At 34.4% G+C, this 26,324-nt stretch overlaps 1 long non-coding RNA gene across 1 annotated transcript in view; it reads left to right on the forward strand.

The window, feature by feature from the left end:
- The first annotated feature begins 5,428 nt into the window (after positions 1 to 5,428).
- LOC145990248 (uncharacterized) overlaps positions 5,429 to 26,324 on the forward strand; it is a 51,566-nt gene continuing 30,670 nt past the window's right edge. Inside the window, exon 1 of the long non-coding RNA XR_014441953.1 lies at positions 5,429 to 5,945. This is a non-coding gene — a long non-coding RNA (uncharacterized LOC145990248). The remainder of the gene's footprint in view (positions 5,946 to 26,324) is intronic.

Here is a 26,324-nt window from a genome sequence, read left to right on the forward strand (position 1 = left end):
TAATTATTGAATTAAATGTTTTAATATCATAGTTTTAAGATCTTTGTTGGATTTATTCCTTTCTTAGACCATATTTGCCAAAAAAAAAAGGATGGCGCATGAATTAGTTTTAGTTTAGTTCCTAACCCTGGTTTCAACTAGTCGCAAATTGTTGTTTATGAAAGACACTCTTCCATTTCAATATTGATAAAATCTTGGTTTCTATTAAAGACATGAAGTAGCCAGAAAAAAAAATTGCGAAGGATTCACTCATAATTGATCCCATGGGCGTCACCAGAAATTTTAATAATAAAAATAATAACAATAATAATTATTATGTAATAATAATTAAAATGTCATGATAATAGAACACTTGATACCAAAATTTATTATTTATCACTGTTATTATATCCTTGAGGAGACTTTTCTACTTGATCCATCAGATCAGTGAAAATGCAGCACAACTTTTTTTTTTTTAATTTTCGTGAAGTGTGTACTGAAATGCATAGTTATTATGTTTTGTCATTACATTTTAGATACCTTCAAGAAAAAGCTTTAAAAGTTAGAGAGAAATTATAGTCATAGAGTTTATGTTGTTTGACCTGTCACATAAAACTGATTTTTTTTTAAAAAATTTTGAAAATTGTGGAACCAGTTGTTCTTGGGATTGAATAGCAGAATATTAAAAAAGAAAAAAAACATAACCTGGTGCTTGTACTATAGCCTCAGTTTTTCGATCTTGACGCAGTTTTTATATGATTATTCTGTTTTAATACCAACTAGATGAACCTTATTTCTGTTATTAACAATAAAAAATAACAAACGTTCTGTTACTTAGTAACTTGCAATAAACAATGCCAGTTCCAGGGATGGGGGGGGGAGGGTTTACTGGTTTTCGCTCAAGTTTCAGGAATTCCAAATGTCGGCAAATTCTAACTCGATCCTGCTAGCATTGTCTCCCTGATTTTTGTGAAGCTTCGAATAAATTTTTGAAAAGGAGTTACAAATTCTGGTTTCTGAACTTCCATTAATCCAACATACCAAAAATTTCGGGGGGAGGGGCTTTGAACCCTCATCTCTCTAAATACGGGCATGATTAAAGAGGAGAATTGTTCTGGATAATTAATTTGCACGTCATCATCCTCCGTGGTCAAACGGTTAGTGCATCGTCCTTCGAATTCAGGAATCATGGGTTCGATTGGTCTTTAGCTAATGAAGATAGAACTAAACAAAAATACAAAATTACAATACTTAATATTCATGGAAGGCCTGTGTTGCTGCAGCCATGAACCTTCGGGTTTAAGAAGGCTAGAGAGTTAGTTAGTTAGTTAATATTCATCAACACCTTACTTCCGAAATCAAAACCAGTTCGTTCTTTCCAAATGACACATCACAAGTTGTAAGAAAGTTTGATTCTTATCCCGAACCGCTACACAATCTTTATTCATATCAAGTCGTTGAAGACTTTATCTTTTCGGCCACCGTTTTCAGATGATCAGCCAATATGTATCTTTATTTGCAATGGATTCACCGGCCAATATGAGTGGGCAGGCTATGTATCATGTGTGCCTCCGTTGCTGGTTCATGGTGTTATCCATCATTTCCTGATATATCCTAAAAGAGCGCCTGAAGGCGTCACAAATCCGTCTTCACGAAAATCATCTGTATACTAACACGAATTTAGTCGTTTCTGTATTTTGACAATATTGCTTCGCTTTCGCTTCACATCTCCAAATTAATAGTGATGACAAACATATTTTATTCGCAAATGCTTATATTTCCGACATGTGGTTTCTTTTCGACACATATGATTTGCTCTTCGAAGAACAATAGTTTTCTGCATTTCTTAGAAACATTTTGCACTCTTTCATTCTTCACCCATTTTACTGGAAATGAATTTCTTAAGTGACCGTTGATAATTCAAACTTGAAGAATATTCATACTTGGTTTCCCAAGTAAACAACACTGCGTTTGTATTGGTGTTATTAATATAATAATATCGAATTTTATTCCACGAGTATTAACTGAAAGACGCATATTCAAAGCTACAGATTGCACAAAAATTGAAGTTTTACCAGCACCCGTTGAAAAACATCTGGCACCCTAAAACAAAGTTCTCTATTCACAAATTATCACAAGTAATCGAAAAAAAGGCCAAGACGAAGATGGAGGGATAATGTTGAGATCAACCTAAAGGCAATTGAGAAGAATGGAAAAGATTGGATTGATCTTGCCCAGGATAGGCGCACATGGAAGGCTTGTGTTGCTGCAGACATAAAACTTCGGGTTTAAGAATGCTAGATAGTTAGTTAGTTAATCGAAAACAAAGTGATATCAAATTCTATGTAAAAGCTAACATAATTTGAGGAAAAATCTGATTATTAAAGGAATGTTGTCCATTGTTATCAATTCCAACATTTTTAGGAGATGTCCCAGTGGTGGCAACAGGCTATCCGGTTCGGGTGGGACACAGCATGACTGTAAAAGTTTTGGGTAGGCCACATCTGTAAGTAAAAATACATTTGGATAATCACACGCTTACTGCGTGATCCAAACAATGATTTGCTCTGCAATAATAGGAAGTTGAAATATTTTAGTAGGCCTACACATAAATTATAGAAAATCGAATGTTGCATTGAAAATGTGTTAGATATCAGATTCACACTTTCATGATTCAATTCAATTCAATGGTCTTTATTCTTGGGCGAGGTTCAGCAAATGCTGATCTACCAGCAGTTAGTAGAGTGTGCCTTGAAATCTGAGGTCCTGGATTCAAATCGTGTAAGTTTCCCATCATACTCACACTATCATTTTATTTTCTATCACGAAATTTGCCAATTCCATTTTGACAGGGTGAGTCATGGCCCCTCTCTGACCCTCCCTTGGTTCTGCCCTGATGCCCATGCGTTTTCTTAGCTTTCGATTCAGGAAGTATTATTCTCATTCTGCCAGAGACAAATGTTTTCTTTACATATAACAACAAAAGAATCACTGAACCTCTCTTCATATGAAATAGAAGAAAAAAATCACCAAAGAAATTAGATGGAGTTGTTATATTAAAAAAAAAGTCTTGAAATGTAATCCAAATTTAGGAAAATATTTTCCACTTTGTAACATCTCACAATTTTAGCACTAGCTCATGTATCCAAATATGATATGCACTCATCTGTCTTCAAAATCGACGATAAATACATATATATTTATAGGTGAAAACTTGTAATGGAATTAAGATAATGGCCATACATATATTGATTTTTATCGATAGTCAACAAGTAGTAATATGCGGGAAAATTTTGTGCATGACTTCAGTGAACAACGGGTGAAGGAAGACTAATTTATTTGCTTCTTGTTTTGCGCCCCTCAGAAATCCAAAACTTTAGGCCTTGATACTGACTGTATTTTACCATTCTGCGGCACTACAAGCAAAAATGTTATGGTAAACATTAGTGTTGCCCACGAGACGAGACTTTGGCCTGTCTCGTGGAAATGCTGTGAAATGTTGTCTCGTCTCGAAAATATTCGTTTGTCTCGGGACACATGATCAATCTCGTCTCGTCTCGAATTTTTAAGCCCGACCCTGTGGCCGAGTGGTGTCGACCTCCGTGGCGAAGTGGTTAGCAGAGCGCGCTACAACGCCAGGGGTTCCGGGTTCGAGTCCCGGGTAAGGCATGGGTATTTGTGATTGTCTGTCCTGAAAAAGTCCTGAAATAGAAATGTGAATGAAATGATATGAGTGAATGAAGTGTGATGGGGGAGGTTTCCGCTTAGGGGGCTTTCCTTTAAAAAATTAAAAAATAAAAAGTGGTTAGCACATTGCGCTGCGACGCCAAGAGTCCCGGGTTCGAATCCCGGTCGGGCTTGGTTGTTTGTGAATGTCCATTCATCAATTTCATCATTTCATCACTCATCCCTATCTTCGCAAATTAGCCTAGAGGCACAAAACGCGAAGTAAAATAAACTAAATCAATCAATCAAATCAATCTATTTTTTGAAAGCCTGTCCCGTCTCGTCCATTGGGCAACACTAGTAAACATCCCACGTTCATTGTCAATAATGCTACTGCCACTCTGATTTCATACGATTTTTCTCAGGCAAAACTAAGATTTAGGCAGGGGCAACATCATCTGGACAAAGAAGTAAATGAATATATCTTTTTGGCGGTGCGAGATTACTTACTGACTCAACAAATACCATTACAAGAGTAAACTCCTGAGAAGTCAAACAATACACTCAATTCAATCATATACTGATTCTGAACGAAAAAGAGGACCTTGATTCCGTCACTTTTGGTGTATGACAAAGTTGAATCTGTATGTTGCCAAAATAATTTAGTTTAAAACAAAGATTCACGAGAAAATTTGGACCTCAAAAGTAAGGAAACAGACGAAGGGGGGAGAGCAAGATTTTATGAACTTTGCAGATTTGCACAGTTTGTTAAAAAATAGGACTATTATAATTTCACTCTATGCGATTCAACTTCGACAAGTATCAACTTTATGGCAGGAGAAAAGTGGGAGCAGAGCGATAATAGTTTTCAGGATTTGAAAGACAACGTTCGGTTGCTGCAAAATGAAGGATATGGAAGCCGAAAATGAAGGTTCTGAACACGGTTTGAGACCTGGTCCAGCCTCTGGTCATGTTCTTCACTCCATCTTCACTCTCGCCCAACACAGGTCCGTCCGTGTAGTAGCTGTGCTCTGCGGTAGAGAGGGATCAAACCGAACGAAATAAAGTCTTTTCAGTTCAATTAAATCACAGGTACAAAACGAAATCAAATAAATGTGCTGATAATCACGACAAACATGAGAAAGAGGAATAGAACAAGAATCTTATCTACTGTTAACGCCATACCTTGCTCGCGCGTGAGAAAATGCGTTCGGAACGTAGCTAAGAAAGATCACTTCTTTTAATCGCATTTCTGCCGTATTTTCCAAACACCTTGACCAGAATTAGGACTCTAAAGAAGTGGGGTGCAACACTGATGTCGGTGAAGGAAACCAAACTGTGCGACAAAAAAAAACATAAAGGGGGAGAGAACGATGTGGTTTCCCCCTTCAGACCTCCCCTTCCCCCAATCTAGGGACAAAAATAAAGCACTACAAGTCCAGACGAGGACCAGATGACTGGGAGGCCCCGTACGGAGCTTCCCAAAAGGAAAGTGCAGGACATCCTCATATCCCTACTTTATTATCTTCCTGCAGACCGTATCCCTATTGCGGGGCTGCCAATGTTTGAGAGGGGTGAATGTCTGGCTGGAGAGAAAAGGAACAAGATCCGAGAGAGGGGGAGATATGTAAGACATGTCTGCAGCGTTGCCAAACCTTTAGTCCCCAGACTAAACAGAATAGGATCCGAAGTAGAGGGGCGATAAGAAGCAGATCGCATCTGACCCGTTTCTTTGTCACGACGACGTCTGCGCTCCAATATTCTTTTTCGCTCATGTCGTTCCTCCAGACGGTTGTGGCGAACACGGTCAGGGGAAGGAGGGGGGAGGGGAGAGAAAGCTGGCAACGCAGAAAACCGAAGCCAGCGTCTGCATGTATAAATCAGACGAAAGATAAGAGGACCGAGGTGACCATCATACCATCGTGACTAAGGAAGACGCCGGCTAAAGACGACGTCCTTGGCGACCTTTTTGGACGCTCCGTCACTCCAGTGACAACGCACTCCTTCTGCATCGGGGGCATTGTTTTGCTTCGAGTACATCATTACCCCCCCCCCCAGTCTTTTCTTTCTCGCTTTTTTCCCCCTCGTCGCCTCCTCAGGAGATCCGAAGCCATCATCCATCACAGCTGACTTCGCGTGGTGCTGTCTGTGCGCGGGAGTGCATGCGTGCGCATTTTTTTGATTGTGCTGTTTCAAGGTGACGGTGCTCTGGGACGAAGAATACGTAGCGTTTTTCCCCCCTCTCCGGCGGGGCGATAATAACAGTAAACACAGTCTTTAAGTTCGACATACATAATCATGTAAGTACGTTGCCAATTTTCTTTTGGACACTAGTAATTATTGTACGTGTTTTTCTTTACATATACTCCTTTACTATTTTTTTTCTGCCCGTTGCCGGTAAGCATACCGTATCTCCCATCTCCGTAAGACACGTAAAAGCTTCATGTTGTATGGGGGGATGCAGGCTTAGCATGGCATGGACTGCGCACACTCACGGGGCCGCCATTTTGCTAATTCGGCATGCGAATCGATAGCCTTGCTCTGGTAGGTAAATTGGTTAAGTGAGTAATTTAGTACGATACAGCTTCCAATGTACGCCTCCAGATGTATATAAATTGATGTATTTCCTCGCAAATCCACTACTGACAACTCTAGTTCATGAATGCAGTCATTTCAGGAGGCGGGCACAATAGCCGACAAATATGTCTCGGTTAGCATATTAAATATAAATTCATGGTGATTGTCAGGCGTAATGCATATCGTGTTGCATCACCGTTATCTATCGTATCCATAGAGTAGGTTTAAAATAAATAAAATGAAATAACATTATGTGTTAAGACGAGTTTTAAAATGCTATTCCGCTCATAAGACCATTAAGACAGTGCCTAACTTAAAAGTCAAAATCAATGTGTTACGCAAACACACCTCAAATTATCTTGATTATGTTGTGCACTGTGTCCGTAGGCCATGGGAAATATGTGCGTCATTACGTGAACAAACACGTTTGGAACTTGCAATACAACCAGCGCCACCTGTATTAGAAAAACAAACTAACACTCATTCGTAGTTTTCGGGGCAAATATCAATTTCCAAGACTTGACACTTATTTAAACAACGGTCTATTGCTTCAAGATTACACTTTTAATTTTAATATTACATGAAACACGTACGAACGTGAAGTATTTCTACGTCGCAGGGTATGGCCGGGCATCTTCGAGCAGCTTCCTCGGCCAGGCCAGCGTCGATTCAACGGCAAGTTCCCGACCCGAGTACGGTGCAGGGAGCTGACCAAGCAGATACTGAACCTTCATGCGATTTTAAAAGATATAAACAATACATTACACAAGTCAAGTTAATTTTTCATTCATAACATGAGTAAATGCTTACCCTATCGCTGAAACGGAAGATGTGGAATTTTCCATGTACGCAACACTGCATCTCATTACACGAAATTGTAAAGTTGCCCGTTAATTTCTTCTTAGAACATTGACATATATACGAGTACATTTTCCACTGCATAAACAGGCAATAATCACTAATTTATTGATTGGACTACAACACAGATTTACACACACACTATAAAATTTTCAAACCTTACTCCACCAAACAAAAGAAGATCGTAAAACTGACATCGACTGTAATCCTCATTTTTACTCATTCTTGTCGGATAGTTGGTTGCAACTTTTTTTTTGTTGATTAGCTCTAGTGGCATGTTTCTGTAAGTTTTCGTTCAAATATTGTCTTTGTTTTTCTGGTTATTCAACCGCTAGAAGTTAATCCCAACAATCGTTTTTATTATAATTTAAGCGTCATTTATCTTCACAGTAACTTACCAGCGACAAACTGACGGACAGGGGGGGATGCATGCCCTAATAATACAGAAAAAAACACATGGTATTTGTATATGAAAATAATTTAATGTCATCATGCACTGTGTACTCCAGTAATTCACAGAGTACCACGCATACCGTGGCAATACTTAATGCAATAAAGTGAAAAAGGCAACAACATGTTTATTATGTGAAAATATAAAACAATCATGGAATAATTACGGATGGTTTATAATAAATCTTGTTTATAATATATATATATATATATATATATATATATATATATATATATATATATATATATACAGTTTGGATTACATGTAGCATTGTTGAGGCACTACTGAAATGACGCTGAAATTCCTACCCTTTATTATACCTTTCTATGGCATATTACACTGATTTTACTATTATTTTGATTCGTTATAACTTATAGCACATGTTTAATTATTCTATAACAACGACAATTTTTTTTCTGAATGTGAAAATGCAGTAATGGCAAAATGATCCAAATATAAATATCAGAATATCTTTCAAGAAAACCTCTCCTATGAAATTAACAATTTTAGTTGTTTCGATTGAGTTTAGAATATTAAAAATAATAAACTTTATTTTAGTATGTTAGGTCTTGTACTGCAAATGGTTTAGTTGTTTAGTGTAATCTTTGGTACGTACACCATGAAGCAATGTCAAGAAACATATATATATATATATATATTTTTATTATTTCACAATTTGCAATAGTAAGTAAGCAGCCAAACAAAATGCGCAACAAGCTGCTTTGTGAATTGTCATTTTTGTTTCTTACGAGATATTAAATGTATGCTGCCAAAATAACAAGTCTCTAAGTATAAGATATGCACTACTGCTATTAATTTGATGTAATTTTACTGTCATGGCTTGAATTGAAAGATGTAAAGACTTCTTGTGAATATACTTCAGCAGATATATTTATAAAAAAATAAAATAAAAGTTTTCTAGCATTATTTGTTGGTAAAGCAGGAACATAACTTTCAATAATCAGGAAATCGCAAATACATTTACCTTAAAAAACATTTTAAACACATTCTTTATATTTAAAATAACTCATTTAATGAGAGCTTGTGAAAAATTCAAGTATATTTTTGTATAATGAACATAAATTTATATTTCCTTGTATCATTATATTTAATATATATATTTTTAAAACCGATTGAAAGAAGAAAAAGAACATCATTTTTATATAAAACAATCATGGAATGATTACAAAAGGGTTTATGATAAATCCTATTTCTAATAATTATATGTACAGTTTAGATACATTTAGCAATGTTCAGACACTACTGAAATGCATGCATAGAAATTTCTACAATTTATTAAAACCTTCAAGGAAAGATAGCCTTGCATGCCATAGTATTGCACTTCGATTTTATCGTTAATGTGGTTGGTAAAAATTATAGCACATGTTTCCATTTTGACTGTGTATCTGGGGTAATGGCAAAATTATCCAAAAATAAATATCAAGACGTTGTTTGAATTTCCGTACTTTTTCTTTTCATGTGGATATTATTCAAAAGAATAATACTTTCTTTCTGTACCAATTATAATTTTATAATTATACACAAGTGATATGTGAATATAAAAACGTAACTTTCACATTGATGTATATAATGTCGTATGCAGCGTTCTTGACATCCGTAATTATTTTAGGAGTTTGAAACAACTGAATTTTCTATGAATAGAATGGTATAATAAACTATTGATGTAATATCGAGATTAAATATGACAGTAATCATAAATTACATTTTGTGATACTTTACAAAAATGTAAGCACTGTTGACAAAATATCAAAAGCAATATATTATAAAACACAAAAAGTTAATGAAATCATTAACAGGAAAAAATAAAATACCCATTAGTAAGATATTGTAATTTCGTTGTATGGGTATCATATATTTTTCAGAGTTGTTTGTTTGTTTAAAAATTTGTTGTGTTCTCTCTCTCCAAAATTATTTTCGGATTGTTTTTAAGTACCTTTGATCTTTCAACGAATTTATAATATTATGAAGTAAAATGCCTACCTAATGTATAGTTAGTGTTTTTCGGTCTTACTGTTGGAGTGTCAAAACCTCGTTGATATATTTTTTAATATCAACATGTATAAAATTACATAATTTAAAATCAAAATTAGTTTATGTTTAGTTTCTTTTGTAACCTCTATTTCTCTTTTTCATTAAAAAACTAATGTGAAAAAAGTTGAGCCGATGTACCACAAAATAGAATTCTGTATCATAATAATCTGAAATACAAACTATTCCTTAGCATTCTCATCAAATAACCAAAGAAGTCTAAAAAAAAAAAACAGAATTGTTTCCTGGATTATTTTTTGAATCATAGTAGTACACTGTAAAAAATATTTAAACTTGTTTCTTTACTGTTGAAGGATTTTAATTTTTTGTTTCTGTTAATTATTCATTAGAAACTATGAATTATTCTAATAATAAATGCAATAAGATAGCGTCAGAAGTTTTTGATTAGTATATTGAGTAGGTAATCATTATTTGGGAAAAAAGAAGAAATAGGATAGTATAGAACTTGAAACCCCATAAAAGCAGAGACTACGACCACTATGGAAGGAAAATAAAAAAAAAAAAAAAGTTTTAAACTAATTGTCGCTGTCTTATTGTAAAGAATTCTTGACATATTTTTGAACATGATGGGCAAATTACTAACACACACTAACAATTATTAATTACAGTTGTATTTTTGTACCAATGAAAAATAGCTGAAGTTTGTAAAGAAGAAATAAACATTACATTTCGCTTACCACAAAGATAAATCTTATTTTTTTGTCTACTGTACATATATATTACTAGTACCAAACTACATGAGTGTCTCGTATTGCATATTGCACAGCTCTATCTAATACAAGTGCTGATTAAAGCAAGCTCCTAATACAGTTGTAAACCTTTTATAGAATTGATTTACAAATATATATATATATATATATATATATCAAAATTGTAGAATATATTCTAATGTTTTATATTTAGAAATTCTGTAATATTGTATCTCTCTATTTCGACATAGTGTTGCACTTTAATAATTATTATGGATTCAATGGTTTATTCGATCAATTGCCGCTATTGTTTGAGTTAACAGTGAAATATGACGTTTGTTTAGTTCTCCAGAAGTATTGGCTTCTCGCAAAATATCATTTTGAATCTCGGATGATAACTTTTTATGTACATATTACTTTCTTTTGTCCCATTTCTTCCACCGTTTGTAATTAAGAAAAATGAACCATGCATTTGAAACACTTACTCTGACTTGTTATGCGCAATATGCCTATGAATAATAATAATAAACTTCTTCGCAGCAGCCTGCGTGATGTGGTTGGTGTGAAACGCATAGGAACGGGAAATTATGGATGCAACTTGGTTATTCATTTCTTCATGTTACTCTCTCGCCCCATCGACATGTTCACATACTCGTAGTTAATGTTCAGAAGTAAAACTGCGACGTAAAAAAACAATACAAAATAATTTCTGCTAGTATTTTTTATTATCGTCCCTTGCTTTTTTGTCTGATTAAGTTACTCGCGACTATGGGAATGTTGATGATAAGATGAAACTTATGACGGGACACTTGAAAACAAGGGCGGCTTAAGGGCCGGGCACCGCCATCGGAGGGGTCCAAACCGGAATGACCCCGTGAGTAACGCCGAAAACCTTTGCTATTTGTTTTAAAAAGAGTTGGATTTTTCTAGACAAGAATTAATTGAAGTTATTGCTGCATAACATAATACACATATTGCAAAATCATGTAGCAATTTAAGCCAAGAGATTACGTTATTTTGATGTCATGTAGGTATTAAATAAACACATAGTATTTACATAGTATTTTTAACAGTATCCACTTAAAGTATTTAAGAAAACAAAAATTAAAACCATAAATATATAACATGGTTATGTTTTAATTGGAGGAAGGTGAATTTTGGGGCGCCAAAATACACCTCGCCCGGGTGAAATTTTATTCTGAGCAGCTTCGGTTCCCAAAGAAACAGCCATGCCCAAGCTGGACATAGAAAACGGAAATCATTATTACTGTTTTCCAATACTGGTGGAAGCAGATACCTGATGCAAGAAATATTTTCCCCTCATACCTATTAATACAATAGAATCGGCTCAAAGATGTGTTCCCAGGGCCTGGCACAACAGATATATTTATTGTTGATTAATTCATACGGTTTATTATGGCAATTAATATGAACTGATGCTACAGAAAGAGACCAAGATTTCAATTTTTTCTTCAGACACGTTGAATGATTTCAAATGAATTTTGGTTGTCTTAAGCGGTTCTTCCTATCAATGCCCTACATTCCCAATAATATTTAAGCCCATAGGATAAAACGGGGAAATTTGGATACGTTAACAAAAAAAAATTGAAATGAACGAAAAAGTTGATGTTGTACATCATTCAAATGAGCACATAAATAGTAAACAGTGAATGATAGTTCTGACAACGAAATAAGTTATCTGATTCGCCAGCCAAACTGTAAAGGAAGAAATTCTGTAGGGTTATTTGGATACTACTGCAAGGCTATATTCATAGCAAGCAATAAATACAGTGGTTCTTTTTACAAATTCAAACGAATATAGCCTACGTGCTTATCATGGAGAGAAAACTCAGTAGGTTACCCAGCCTCTTGGTTGACACCAGCTGCTATGTCTCAGGCGTCCTCAGACCATTTTGTATGCAAACAGCAAAACCCTAGATACCAGTCTTTCCCACCCATTCTATACTTTGTCCAACAATACCCCCCTCCCCCCTGAAAGACTTGCCAAGTCCAAAATTAAATAAGCAAAATACTTTTCTACTGTTGTATACTATGAAATTGATTTATTTCCGCAGAACTTACATAAAGATAAGGATTAGATTGTGATTACACAGCTGACCGTGCCGCATAAAAATGATCAGCAGGAAATAACATCTCTTTTGGTATTAAATAACTAATCCATTACATTTCTTTACATTAATTTCTCTGCAATGACAGTTGCTTTTATACAAATTTTAATGACCTTAATTAGACACATGTCTACATAATGCATAAATGCCGTCTCTGTTCTTGTATCATCTTTTTACCTGTTCATCTAATAATTATTATAATAGTTTATTTATTTAAAGTACTGAGAACAGTTACAAAAACCTCATACAGCACTATGTCACAAAGAGTAATATAAAATGATTAACTCATAATGGTTTTTACATAAAATCACATGCTCTACCTAAAAATAATATTTTAAGGGAAGTCATAATCAAAATCATCGATTAATATTTTTATAAATTCACCACCATTTTTGAATTTTACTGATAATAATGGATTTTTTTTCTTGTTTTAAATTGTGGAACGTTATAAACTATTGCATTTCACTATCAGTCCTATTTGACAAGATGTTTTGTATAAATACTTTGATTTTATATTTCCTTCTTAAGCTCAAGGTTGTTAAATTAAAAATTTCCAACCACTCCATATATTTTAGTGACATGTAACTTTTCTTCATTTTCATACAAAGTAACCTAATGAATAATTTCTGAATTGATTCAATCTTTCTCGGTGTGACTATTTGCTGCTATGTTTCATAATTCATTTCCATATTCCAATAATGGACGAACCAAAACTATAAATAGAAATTTAAAAGTTTCCATTTTATTAAAAGAAGTCCAATTAAAAAATACAAAACCTAAAACCTTTTTAGCTTTTTACAAACTTTAATTATATGTATGTTCCTCAAATGTTCCTCAAATGCCTTATTGGATGTTCTTTGACCTATTTTTACTGTAAACATTCTATTCATTAAATAACTCTGAAACCATTTCTAAAATCTTGGTGAAATACCCAACACATCAAGTTTATGCAGTATCAATTTATGATTAACAGAATCAAAAGCTTTAGCCAGGTCAATAAATACAATATCAGTTTGAGATTTTTTTTAAAAAAAAGAGTTATTTTTATAGAGACAATTAATACTGAAAGGTTTGTAACGGTAGATCTATCTTTTATGAACCCATGTTGATTTACGTATATATTGTTTGAGCGAAAATCCAATATAGTCGGCCATTATGTGTTCAAAAATTTTAGCTATTGCATTTAGAATGGTTATTGGTCTATAATTATCAATATCACTTACATCTCCATCTTTGTTTTTAATGACTGGAACTACATAAACATCTTTCCAAATTTCAGGGAAATTTATTTATTATAAAAGATTGAGAGTAATGGTACCAAAACTTCATGATTACCCTTCAAAATAAAATTAAGAATTCTATCAGGACCAATTGCAGATCTACTTGATTACAGATTACCTTTCAGGTATCTTCATTAGAGATGAATAGTATATCAATATAATTAACATAATTATTGATCATAACACTACTCAAATCTGTTTGAGTTACTTTTGTAAAAGCTTTATGAAAAACTTCTTTAAAAGCATTTGCTATGTCATATTCTTTATGAAGTAACGTATCCAAATACAGTATTTTTGTGATTTTATTCTTACTCTTTTTCTTATTAAACTGTGACCAATTTTTTTTTTTATTTGTTTGAATACTCTCTTCTAAAGATAGAAAATATTGTTTCTTTTGATTCATAAACTGATTTTTTACCTCTCTTCTTAATAATAATAGTAATAATAATAATTATGTTAGACACTTAGTTCGGACCCCTCCCGAAATATAGTTCTAGTAGAGCGTGTCTGTTCATAGCAATTTCACATTTTGTATATATTGTAATTAAGGTGTTAATGTTGAGAAGCTTCCTTACTTTGTTTACTTATTATGGTTTATTGTGCATTGTAACATACCACAAAGACGCACATGGATTGTGGAAATAGAATCCCACACACTGAGTCCAAGTCTCTACATTGTATATAACGATATTACAATTTACATAAACATTATTTATAGTGATGTGTTAGTGTGGCACTCATCGGTTTGAATTGTAAGTATGTACAAATCCTATAACGGGAGAATGGATTTATATGTAAATACATATCTTCATATTATACAACAATCAGTGTTATTATATTATATTTGTGAATATGCGCTATGTAAGCTCCAAAAATGGTTATTTTTAATTTCCATATTTTACATATATCAGCTTTTAGCACACATTTTAGTTATTTACACATATAATTTTCATATTTACAAACATTTTCTGACATATATTCCATATTCATTCTACTATTATGTTCTCCATCTTGCTTTCGCAGTGAAATCTATTGCATACTTTAAATATACTCCCATTAGTTCATGAGATATTGAACCCAGTTTCAGTCAATATAAATCTGACTTTAGGGGCAAGAGGAAGAGATTCACGTTGCAACGATTAAAAGGAAGTTTGAAATCCATTATTCTGGTATCAAAAGTTAAAGCGCGTTTTGTATTTGAATTTTGCATTACAGTTTTGCTCATAATCATGTAAACCTAATGCATTTTATTTATTTATTTTGGAAATTGCCATATTTCACAATTTGAAGTCCATATTTAATTCCATAGTTTGATTAGAATGACTAAATATATATTTACATATCTTAACACTTTTTGTACATATAAATCCATTCTTTCACCATAACCGAGATTGAGTTCGACATGACAATAGTTTCAATTACAATTTTCCACTCCAGCCCGCACGAGGGAATAAATCTAAAAGTTTCACAGGAACCTTGACAGTGCAAATTTCGCAAGAATTTACCACATTCATATGTGGCAACTCAGAACTATAACCATTTGAACCATGGGAACACGCATGGCTCCTTCCTGCTTCTTTATCTTATCTCCAAGTGTATTCCATAACTGCAGCACAATAAACTTATCAAGATTACTTGAACGAGTTGACTTTGACGATCGAAGTTTAATAACAATAATAAGAAAAAAAGTTCCTCCTTACATCCATGGGCATCGCTAGGGTGAGGGGGTCGAACCAATCAGTCGATCGCTCTGGAAATTGGCATCGTTAAAGAGGGGGGGGGGGGGGCGCTTACATTATTTTGGCACTCGATAACAGAAATAATCAGTATTCCGGCAGAATAACCAAATGAAAAAGTGGGTTAGCTCAAAAACCTGTCAAAACCTTTCTACACTTAATTCGAAGAATAAATGGTTCACAAGAGTTTCTTAAAATTAAAAGTCGCGCAACGTAAACTTCATGAACAAAACTTTATCTTAATTTTCAAAGGTTTTTCTCGAACAAGGTGTGTAAAAGTTAACAACAAAATAGAGTAACCATGCAGTGAAGTATTAAGTATTGAAAAATATAAGGAAAACAAATGTTCTCTTATGCCTCTCAAGAATAAAGTAACAAATTGGGAATGGAATAATATCTACTGTTCCATAGGCGCCTACTTAGAGGGTCAACGCACTATCAGCCCTATAAAATTACCCAAGAGTAGCAGATATAAAATATTTACGTTAATCTTGCCCTTGTACTTTGTACTTTTTACGGCCAGACACCCACTGAGAAACTTTATGGTGGCGCAGATACTCATAGTTTGGAGAAACAACGCTCTAAGACCCGTCAGATTTATTTCCACTACCATAAAATCAAAATAAGCAGCACAGTTCTTAAAGTACTAACGACTATTACCTCATGGTTATTTTAAATTTTTATCTATTTTTATACACGATAAAATATTCAGATTTAAATTTTAGGTTTTTTTTCCCATTGTATGTTTCAGTTTTGAACTATAGACCCCATAAATACATGTAATATACAAGTTGTATATGAGTGTTTAATATTCGAAACCGTTACGAACGGCATGCTCACTTCTCTTTCTAGACACAGCGTAGAGAGTTGACTTCATTGCGCCAGCTCTCACGAAACAGTTAGGTCTTTTTATTGTAAACAGTTGAATATTCTAAATGTTACTATAACTTCTAACAATAATGTAAAATATCCTGAGCTCACAACTTCAACGTAAACTGACGAAATGAAACGTCAAGCTAGTGCTAGGTCATGAAGCCATTGCTTGTATTAATAATGAACTAAATGAAATATTGTACGGCTTAAAAGTAACCCTATTAAGATAATAAATAATAATAAAGATATGCTTGCTATTGCTATTTGAAGTCCCAAATTATATACTCTCACATACGATGTACATGATGAATCATTAGACCATCACTGTAAACACCAATATAATAACGGTACCAGTTTCGTTCACCTGCATTATATTTTGCACACGATAGTTTATATACGATGTCCAATATTTCTCCTCCACTATATATATGACTATATCTTTATTTTGCAACAACGGATATGGTGTGGGAAACTACAATTAATGTTCCTCTAATATGTAACCAAGGTATATTTTATGTTCTTTCAAAGGATTAAAAACCATCTGTTGATCTAGTGAGGCAGTGCTTTTCTTTCTGGAAATAAAGTTTCCAGTACTTTGTTCATTATACGAATTACTCAAAATATTGTGCTATATGCAATATATATAAATGATTGTGCATTTATGTACGTAGTTACACATGTTTCTTTCGTTACAATAAAATATAATTAATTTTATTTTCGCCTAAAAAAAGGTGTCGGTAGGGCGTACCGTTGCGAACCGCCAGGATAAAAAACACTGGTTACAAACATCTTTATAATTTTGCCCTCTTTTTTTTTTAAATTATCTTGTAACTTTTACAAAAAAAATCGCTTCATATGTTAACATTAAAAAAAAAACTCGCTAAGTGCTTCTGGAAAAGTGACGATTTGTCTAGAAAGGGAAAAAATGATTTCCACACTGGTAGCTTTAACACGCAAGGAAAGAGACAAGAAAACGTCCTTGGCCTTCATGCAAGTTGTCATTCCAGCATTCGCTTGAGGTGGAGAGAAAACTTTCAAGTTTGGCGACACGACAACAGGATTTGAATCTGTGCCCTCTTGAATTCAAGCCCATCCACCATCTAATTCGTTCACCTAAACACGTTCTGTTAATTTCTAAACCTTATAATAAGTCTATGCAAGGGCCCTGTGTATACGGTGGCTTTGCAAGTTTGAAAGAACTGCCGTCGAAATAATAATAATAATAATAATGAAACACGAATAATTAGATTTATTACCCTGTCAATACGGCGTCCTAAGAATGTCCTAAGAAATTTTCATATCGACAATGCCTGTTGAAAACTTACCTTGGAAAACGGTTCATACCACCGCTCTCCGAGCACCGTGTATTGGACTGGCCGAAAATGGCAGAAAGGCATCGCCAAATAAGAAAACATGCCTCGTATAAAACAGCGATAGACAGCAATGCACAAACACGTGAGCAATGATGATGATTAAAAAAGTTCGCAACTTACCACGGACTGAGCAAGGAAACGGCAACAGTACATACCTGTGAAAGAAGAGAAAAAGCAGTGAGATTATATATTTTATCGGTTGATAAGTATGAGTACATCCAACAAATGTTATGGTGGATGGTTGAACTATAGAGCATTCCCTGACATTCGCTACGAGAATCGCCGGCAAGCGGCCCGGCATCAGCGCTTGTGTTTCCCGGTGAACGGGTCCGCGACAGTCGCTAGAGTCAGCTATTAAAATTACAGTTTTCATATTGTGTACTAGCCTTGGCTACAGAAGATGTTGAAAATGCTGTCCCTCTGCTGCAACACATTCCTGGCATCTCCGAAGGAAATTGGCATTTACACGTGCAAGTTCGTCTACTGTAATTCTCCCGATTTCTCGTACAATACTCTCTTTTCAACTCACGGATGGTGTGCGGATTGTCTTTGTATACTTTATTTTTTAGATTTCCCCATTTTTCTTTCCACTTTTATTCAGAACTGACCCTGTTACTCTAAACTTTTTTACGAGGTTTAATATAGTGGTCCTATGTGGAACGGGACCACCAGGAAATTTCTTTGCAAAATGTCGTCGCACTTCTCCACAATTCCTCTTTCCGAAGTAACACTCGACAAGATAAATCCTTTGTTGTAATGCTTTTGTGATGCCATATTAAGCCACAATCTTCAACACACTGACACGACGCAACACAACTTCCGAGGGAGGATTATACTGGAATCAGTCTGCAACGTCAACAGAAAGGGAAAGAGAGCGAAGGCAGGGAGAGCGAAAAAAACAAAAACAGACTGTAGCGTGCGACTGGCGCGGACCCGTTCACCGGTAAAGACAATCGCTGACGCCGGGCCACTTGCCGTCGAGTCTCCTAGCGAATGTCAGGGAATGCTCAAATGAGAGTATTCTTATACATTAATAATGGTGCTGAAAAGGCCCTCTATTTTATTCTACGCCATTGAATGTGTGCGTGTGTGCCAATATTATTGCTTTTTATTGGAATACAGATATAATTTAATTCCAAAATTGGGCTAAGTCCAATGTTCTTAATACTGCAATACCACACCCGTAAGCATTTCCTTTGAAGTGGTATGTGTATTAAGTAATTTAAATCTTTTCTTTTTGTACGTTTCAATAAGTGCGACGTGTCTAACACCATATATTTTAAATCCATTTCTTTCTGTCGAGAGCAGATAGCGTCTTCGAACACTCCGAATCCGACCACACCAGATAATGGCGTTGAATAGTAGAAAAATAATAAGTATGATTACTACGGTTATAAATGTTATTATGCAATAATAAATATTATAAACTAATAAAATAAATTTTATTATGTAAATGTGGAGACTCGATCCACCAAACGAATGAATACCAGCACAACTATTTTCCATTATTTCTTTTGCATTTTATGCCGTTAGTATCTGAAATGCATTTTGATATTAACTTTTGCAGGTCTCGTTCAAGAAAAAGCTCTAAAAATGTTTGGGGGATTTTTTTCATAAAGTTTGTTGTGCGACCTCTCACCTATAACTGTAATTATTTGAATTTTGAAAACTGTGGAACCATTTCTTCTTTGGATGAAATGGTAGATTATAACATTGTTTCTGCCTTTTTCACTCAATGTTTTCGATTCAATGCATTTTTACTTAGATTGTTCTGTTCGAATACTAACTAATTGAACTTTATTTCTGTTCTTAACAATAAGATTTGATTTGATTTGATTTAGTTTATTTTACTTCGCGTTTTGTGCCTCTTGGCTAATTTGCGAAGATGGGTATGAGTGATGAAATGATGAAATTGATGAATGGACATTCACAAACAACCAAGCCCGACCGGGATTCGAACCCGGGACCTTTGGCGTCGCAGCGCGATGTGCTAACCACTTGGCCACAGGGTCGGGCTTAACAATAAGAGTAACAAGTTTTCGGTTTTCTTGTATCTTTAAATGAACGATGGCAATTTCCAGGGTCGTTCGACCCCTCCCGACGCCCATGCACCAGATGAATTCTGAAGAAAGACCTGATTCAGTAGCTTGCTTGTAGAAGATGGTTAATGAACGCCCCCCCACACCCTAATCGCCGCCACTGATAGCAACTCTTTCTGGCTTGAAATGGCTATATTTTACTTGTTATAAAACTACACTGACAGAAAATGAAACTCAGGAATTCTATTATTGTAACATAAATATAGAGTCATAGTTATGTAGGGTATTATGTGTAATTTTGACGACTGCTATATATTTGTATAAATATTAACATTATAATAAGTGTACTATATTTACTAACGATAAAGAAGATACTAACTAACATGCCCTGCCCTGGTTGAGATTAAAATGCGAGGCCCCCATCCGTCCTTTAAATTTGAAACTCAATTTCAATCGATAGAAAATCTTCAAGGATACGTCAGCAAATTATCATATTTAAATATTGATAGTAATAATAAATTACTGACGAAAATGATATTTAATAATATGCCACAGAGAAATTTACACTTGGCAGAGGTACGTACATTCTTGTAAAACACTAATGGAATTTGCTTTAACCAAAGTAGTAGTAATAGGATGTTCTTCAGGCACTAAGACATAACTGAAGTATCTTTAAGTATGCTATACTTTTTTTAAAAAAGAAATCAGAAATGCAAACTACAAATCCTTAAATATAACCTATATTATTTTCAATGAGTTTCCCTTCGTTTCCTCATTTCAAAATTTGTAGGATGTAAATATTACAAACCATGGCATAAGAAGAAAATATCGAAAGACGCACATAAATTTTGTGCGTAAATATTTCGCATGAGAAATACGACAATAATTTTTACTTTTTTCGGGCCCCCTTAGGATTAGGGCCCAAGACTGCCTGTATGTTACGCCTCTGATTTGACGTTTTCATTCAAATTATAACGTTAAACTAGAATTTAAAGCCAGATAAAAAACAATGTTTTAATTTTATTTCTCGCTTTTTCCATCTATTTTTCTCACTTGTATTATTACATTTTCGTATCAACTCCATGGGACGCGAGGGAACTTCGCCCACTCCATGCTACGTCACGCTCTTACCCATTGTAACAAAAAGTAAAGTGCTCTCCTCTGCTTTACTCACGCCATGATGGAGTATAGGGTGTGTGGTGTTAGGGCCCCACCACTTTCTTGATCACGGCCGATGGAGAGGGTGATGTGATCAGCACCACGCCCCTGGCTGTCTTTACCCCCCAGAGTGGTTCGAACAGGTGGACAATTAATTGCGAAGACCCTTATGGTAAAAACTGAACCTTATGGTGAAAACTGATCCTGATAGTGAAAACTGATCCTTATGGTGAAAACTGATCCTGCGTCAGTAAGGGGTGTCCTTCCACATTTTGGCTATTTTTTGACAATTTCAAAATGTTGTGTAGACCATATTTGTTAGTTTACAAAACAAAACTCATAGAGAACCACGGGCACAACAATTTGGCATCAATTTTGTGACCAGAATAACTGCTGTAAATTTGGGTGAAATAGTTTCTGCAGCTAGATAGAGATAAATGGAATAATTCAAATCCTATTGTAGAAGATGTACACCAATGAACCTCGGGGTTTTTACAATGACTGAACGCCTAAAAGCGTTTGGATAATTTTATTATGGAGATCAATTCGATTTTATCTATTTTATTTCTTTGGTGTCACAATTGCTCTTTCTTGTTTATTTTGTTCCAATTTCAATTTGTCGTTGTATTTTTCGTATTTCTCTTTGGTTTATTATTTCACTTGTCCGATGAACAGACGTCTACATTAAAATAAGAACATACTGGGTGATGTGTATCAAATAATCGTAATACTAAATCATCGAGAAACATATAGGCCTAATTAAGGTAAACCACATGTCTACATGTAAAAATGCAATGAATTTTGCAAATTTGATTTTACTTTTTAATCTGTAATAACACCATGCTTATTCAACTGCTAGCAAACAATTCCATACTGAAATTTTGTAGTCAAGTTTAAAATAAACTGTAAAATCTCTTAACTCAAGTCTCGCAACTGAATGTTCCATTCCCTGTAAAAATGTGAGCATATATAGCTGTTATTTTAGTAATATTCTTTCCAGAAAATTCAAGGTTATTCGGTTTTCGGTTGTTCAGCAGTTAACGAACTCAGGACTTACTAAATAATGAACAGTGGTTTAGTGGATGGGTGGGGAGATGGGTAAGGCTTCGACCTCGATCTACAGAGGCGAAAATGGCTTTGAAAAGGGCCACACAGTGAGATAATGAGACCATATATGAGAAAGAACCACTTAAACTACAAAACTGACGATTGTAAATATATACATGATACATTTGAGCATCATATTTCTTGTACAAGAGAAAACGTGCAAATTGCACATCTTTGTATATCTGTCATAGTGCCCATATACTACACAGTGATTGATAGATTCAATTTACTTATCTTTTCTGCCACTTTCGGCTAATCGCAAAGATGAGGTTGAATGGTGATAAGATGAAATAGATCACAAATCACAAACACATATGAACTACACAGTGAGCGCAAGAGTGAGGTTGCATGTATCAACATATATATATTTAATTCACTGAGAAAATAACGATTTTTAGTCATCTGGTGTTCCTAACAATCCTGTTTTTATTCATCTTCGAAATGTCAAAGGGTCTGTTGAAATTCTGTAGGCGACAATGAGTTTTTTTTTGTACCATTGTGATGTTATCTGAGCCCAGTTTTAATTGTTTGTGGCTATCTGCCGTCCGGTTTATTTAGCACCCTCAATCATCTGTCTTTTCTACTTGTTAAAAAAAATTACAAATGTTTTGATGTTATTATCTGATATGCGCCATTACTAATTGAGTTTATCTGGTTTGTTTGATTCTGTAGATATATATCTGATTGATGTGCAAGGACTACTTTAGGTAACTTCGAAAAAAATTTGGACGCTTACACTCCTATATGTTACATGTTGTATGCTGTCTGGAATAAGATTGTGAATTGTTACTATGTTGTATTCAAAGACTAAATCGCAGTACAATGCCACACCGTACACATTGTAGCCATGAAATTTGAATTTGAAACAAAATGTTACTAGTAATAAATAAAACACATTCTTTGAATGCACCAAGCATCAATTCACTCTCTTGGTTACAACATACAAAATACACCATGTAACATATGCGAGTGTAAGCTTTTATACAGTTCCCAAGTTACCTAAAGTCGTCATTGCACATCAAAATGAAAAATTCAGATGGTTTTCTTAACGTTATTTGTGTAATTTCTTGGTGTTTTTTTTAACGTTATTTGTGTAATTTCTTGGTACACTTCCATTGTTTACCTTGCTGTCTTTACCTTGCTGTCTTTCGTATGACCTCGTTAATGTGCTATATTTACTAATTCAAGGGCTCGGGTGTAAAACATGGTGACATTTTGGTCATTTCTGAGTTCATTAAGAAAAATGGTTATTAGAAGCTACACTGTACATAAAATGTTTTTGTGTTGTGTTTACCAACTTCAGAAGGCATCACTGAATCCAATGCAAATTGTATGACATGGCAATTTCATTCGAAAATTGAAGGATGGCACATTTTACTTTGTAACTCAAAAATGACCAAAATGTCACTTATATGTTTAACAACCGAGCCCTTCAATTGTAACATTTTTGTTCAGAACCAATTATGGCAACAGGTATCTCTGAACCTCAAGAATGAATAAATTATTTACGCAAATAACTTTTGGAAAATACAGGTATTTTTCAAATTTCCAGGCTAAAATGTGTACGATATATACAAAAGTTGTTCTTTACACTGAGATATTTTTTCTATACAAAAGTTTTTTTATATATTTCGGCCAGTAACGTGTAAGGCCCATTAACCTTTTTTTCTTATCCATTAGCCTAAGCAAATTGATAAAATATCTCAGTGTAAAGATCAACTTTTGTATAGAAAAAATATCTCAGTGTAAAGATCAACTTTTGTATAGAAAAAATATCTTAGTGTAAAGAACAACTTTTGTACAGAAAAAATATCTCAGTGTAAAGAACAACTTTTGTATAGAAAAAATATATCAGTGTAAAGAAATATATTTTTTCTATACAAAAGTTGATCTTTACACAGATTTTTTTTCTATACAAAAGTTGTTCTTTACACTGAGATATTTTTTCTCAGTTACATTTGTTATCCGACAGGCCTCAAGTATCAGAAAATACCGTATTTCTACAAAGATGTAAGCATTTTGCAGATGTACTTATATCAATTTGCTTAATGGATAAGAAAAAAAGGTTAATGGGCCTTACATGTTACTGGCCGAAATATATAAGAAAATCCTTTGATTCAAAATGCAGTTCTATGCACGGTAATAACAACTTCAATCCGATATCTGAGACTAATTACATCTCCATGATTGGGACTATGTTTTAGAGAACTGCTGCTGCTTCATTCAATCATTTCAAATTCCTTGAATCGTGAGACAAAATTAGAATCCAATGAAACATGTACCCACTATCAGAATAAGCACTCTATGGCGTTGTAATTTGTTAATAACAAAAATGGAAAATGATGTAGAAACTCAAAAGCAAAATCAGTGGGTAATGAAAACGCCAGTTTGAATCAAGCCGAACTTTTACTTTACTTCCTTCAAGTTGTTGAGAGATTTATATATATATATATATATATATATATATATATATATATATATATATATATATATATATATATATATATTGGTAATGTCTCTCAAACACGTATGATCCAGATTTCTTGCCTTCCAATAAGTTCGGTCGAAATAAATAACCATCAATTATAAACAAATGCTAAAAACAAAATAAATATATTAATTTTTGGAACTTGGGTAAGTCTTTCAGGGAGTCCGGACCACCCTGGACCCTTCAAATCCGTCCTTGTTCCTCTCTGATATATTGCTGTACGATGCAACAATAGAAGGGAGTGAAATTAATGATGGACAGTGCGTTTGTTGCATTTTGTCGTTTTTTTTACATGTACATAACATGTTAATTGTGGATCGTTATTTGTACATAATTGAGGAAGTCATTGTACATAATTATTATTCACAGTTTTTCGCCCTCTGAAAGATTTTTACATTATTTAGTTCTATTTGTACCTTCATAAAGAAACGCACATTTTTTCATGATCGTTAATTGCGTGTTGTCATTTTTCTTTCATGTCATTATTTGTAAGAAATTCAGCTGCAAACAAGAGTTACAGTTGTCAAGTAGTTAATTAATTCCTAGCTATGAGGGCCAGAAGTACATCTGGATAATAATATTTTAAATTCCCCGCATGTTATTGTTTGTAATTATGACCTCAAGGTATCGCAACAAAGTACCATGTTTCCATAAAATGCGGAGGGAGGGGGCAACAAGCCATTTAACCTCTGCCGCAATAAACCCGCATGGTAACCAGTGTTAAAACAGCTTGAACCTATTTGTTTTTCATTGTTGTTAAAACCTTACCTATTCCGTAAGGAGAGTCGAGAGAGAGAGTTATGGGGGCTACAGAATATAAATGTGTCTGCTGTATGTTTCTGTTTTCGTTTCACGTCCACTTTAAACGCAGATAGGCTAATGGACTGGACCTACAGTTCAAAGCGGGATCCGAACCACTATGTGCCTCCTACTTGGTATTGAACACGGGACTCCTTGATTACAAGCCGATGACGTTACCACTACGCCATCGGAGAGACCCCATCAAGACACATTGCGAATTCTCTAAAATTATTAAAAATAAAATATACATCCTCAAAATCAACACCATCAATCTGTATTGTCCAGTCTAAGGTGTTACCCCCCCCCCCCCCCCGCGTGAAAGAATTTCCAATTTACTAAAATTCAATAACCTCCTTTTGTTTAATGATATTAAAATGGACGTTTGAGCACTAAAATTAATGAAGCACAATGTTTGAATGGTGGGTAATGTTGTGTAATTTATTTTCGACGAATCAGGATTCCATAAGGATGAATACGTCTTGAATTGAGTATTATACATAAGAAAAAATGCACAATAATAATAATACTTTCAATAACAATAATCAAGAATTTTTCATTTCTTATCAGCTAAAATTACCTTTTTGTTGTCTTATAAATCCTGCTTTTTTGTATTTATTTTGACATTTTTCCTTCATAGAATAACCTTTTTAATACAAATTTTAGTGATCCTAACTAGGTATGTACAGTCATCGGCAATAAATATGGGATACCTAGATCCTGAAATATTCGCTTCCCTGCAAGGCGTTATGTGTGTTGCCTACCTCTACGGCGACAAGTGGATTTTAATAGCAAAATTTCAATGGCAAGTTCTAGCACCGCCGTGGAGTTAGACAACTCACGTAACTCTTTGCAGGGAAGCGAATATTTCAGGATCTAGGTGTCTCATTTTTATTGCTGGTGACTGTACATATTTAGTTAGGACCACTAAAATTTGTATTAAAAAAGTTAGTTATTCTACGAAGGAAAATGTCAAAATAAATGCAAAAAATGGATAGTTTATTATATTATGTTTTGAATAACACATCATTTAAGTGTCCACGTCGATTTCGT

This window comes from Lepisma saccharinum, chromosome 7, assembly GCF_977018435.1.
Source record: "Lepisma saccharinum chromosome 7, izLepSacc3.1, whole genome shotgun sequence".
NCBI lineage: Eukaryota > Metazoa > Arthropoda > Insecta > Zygentoma > Lepismatidae > Lepisma > Lepisma saccharinum.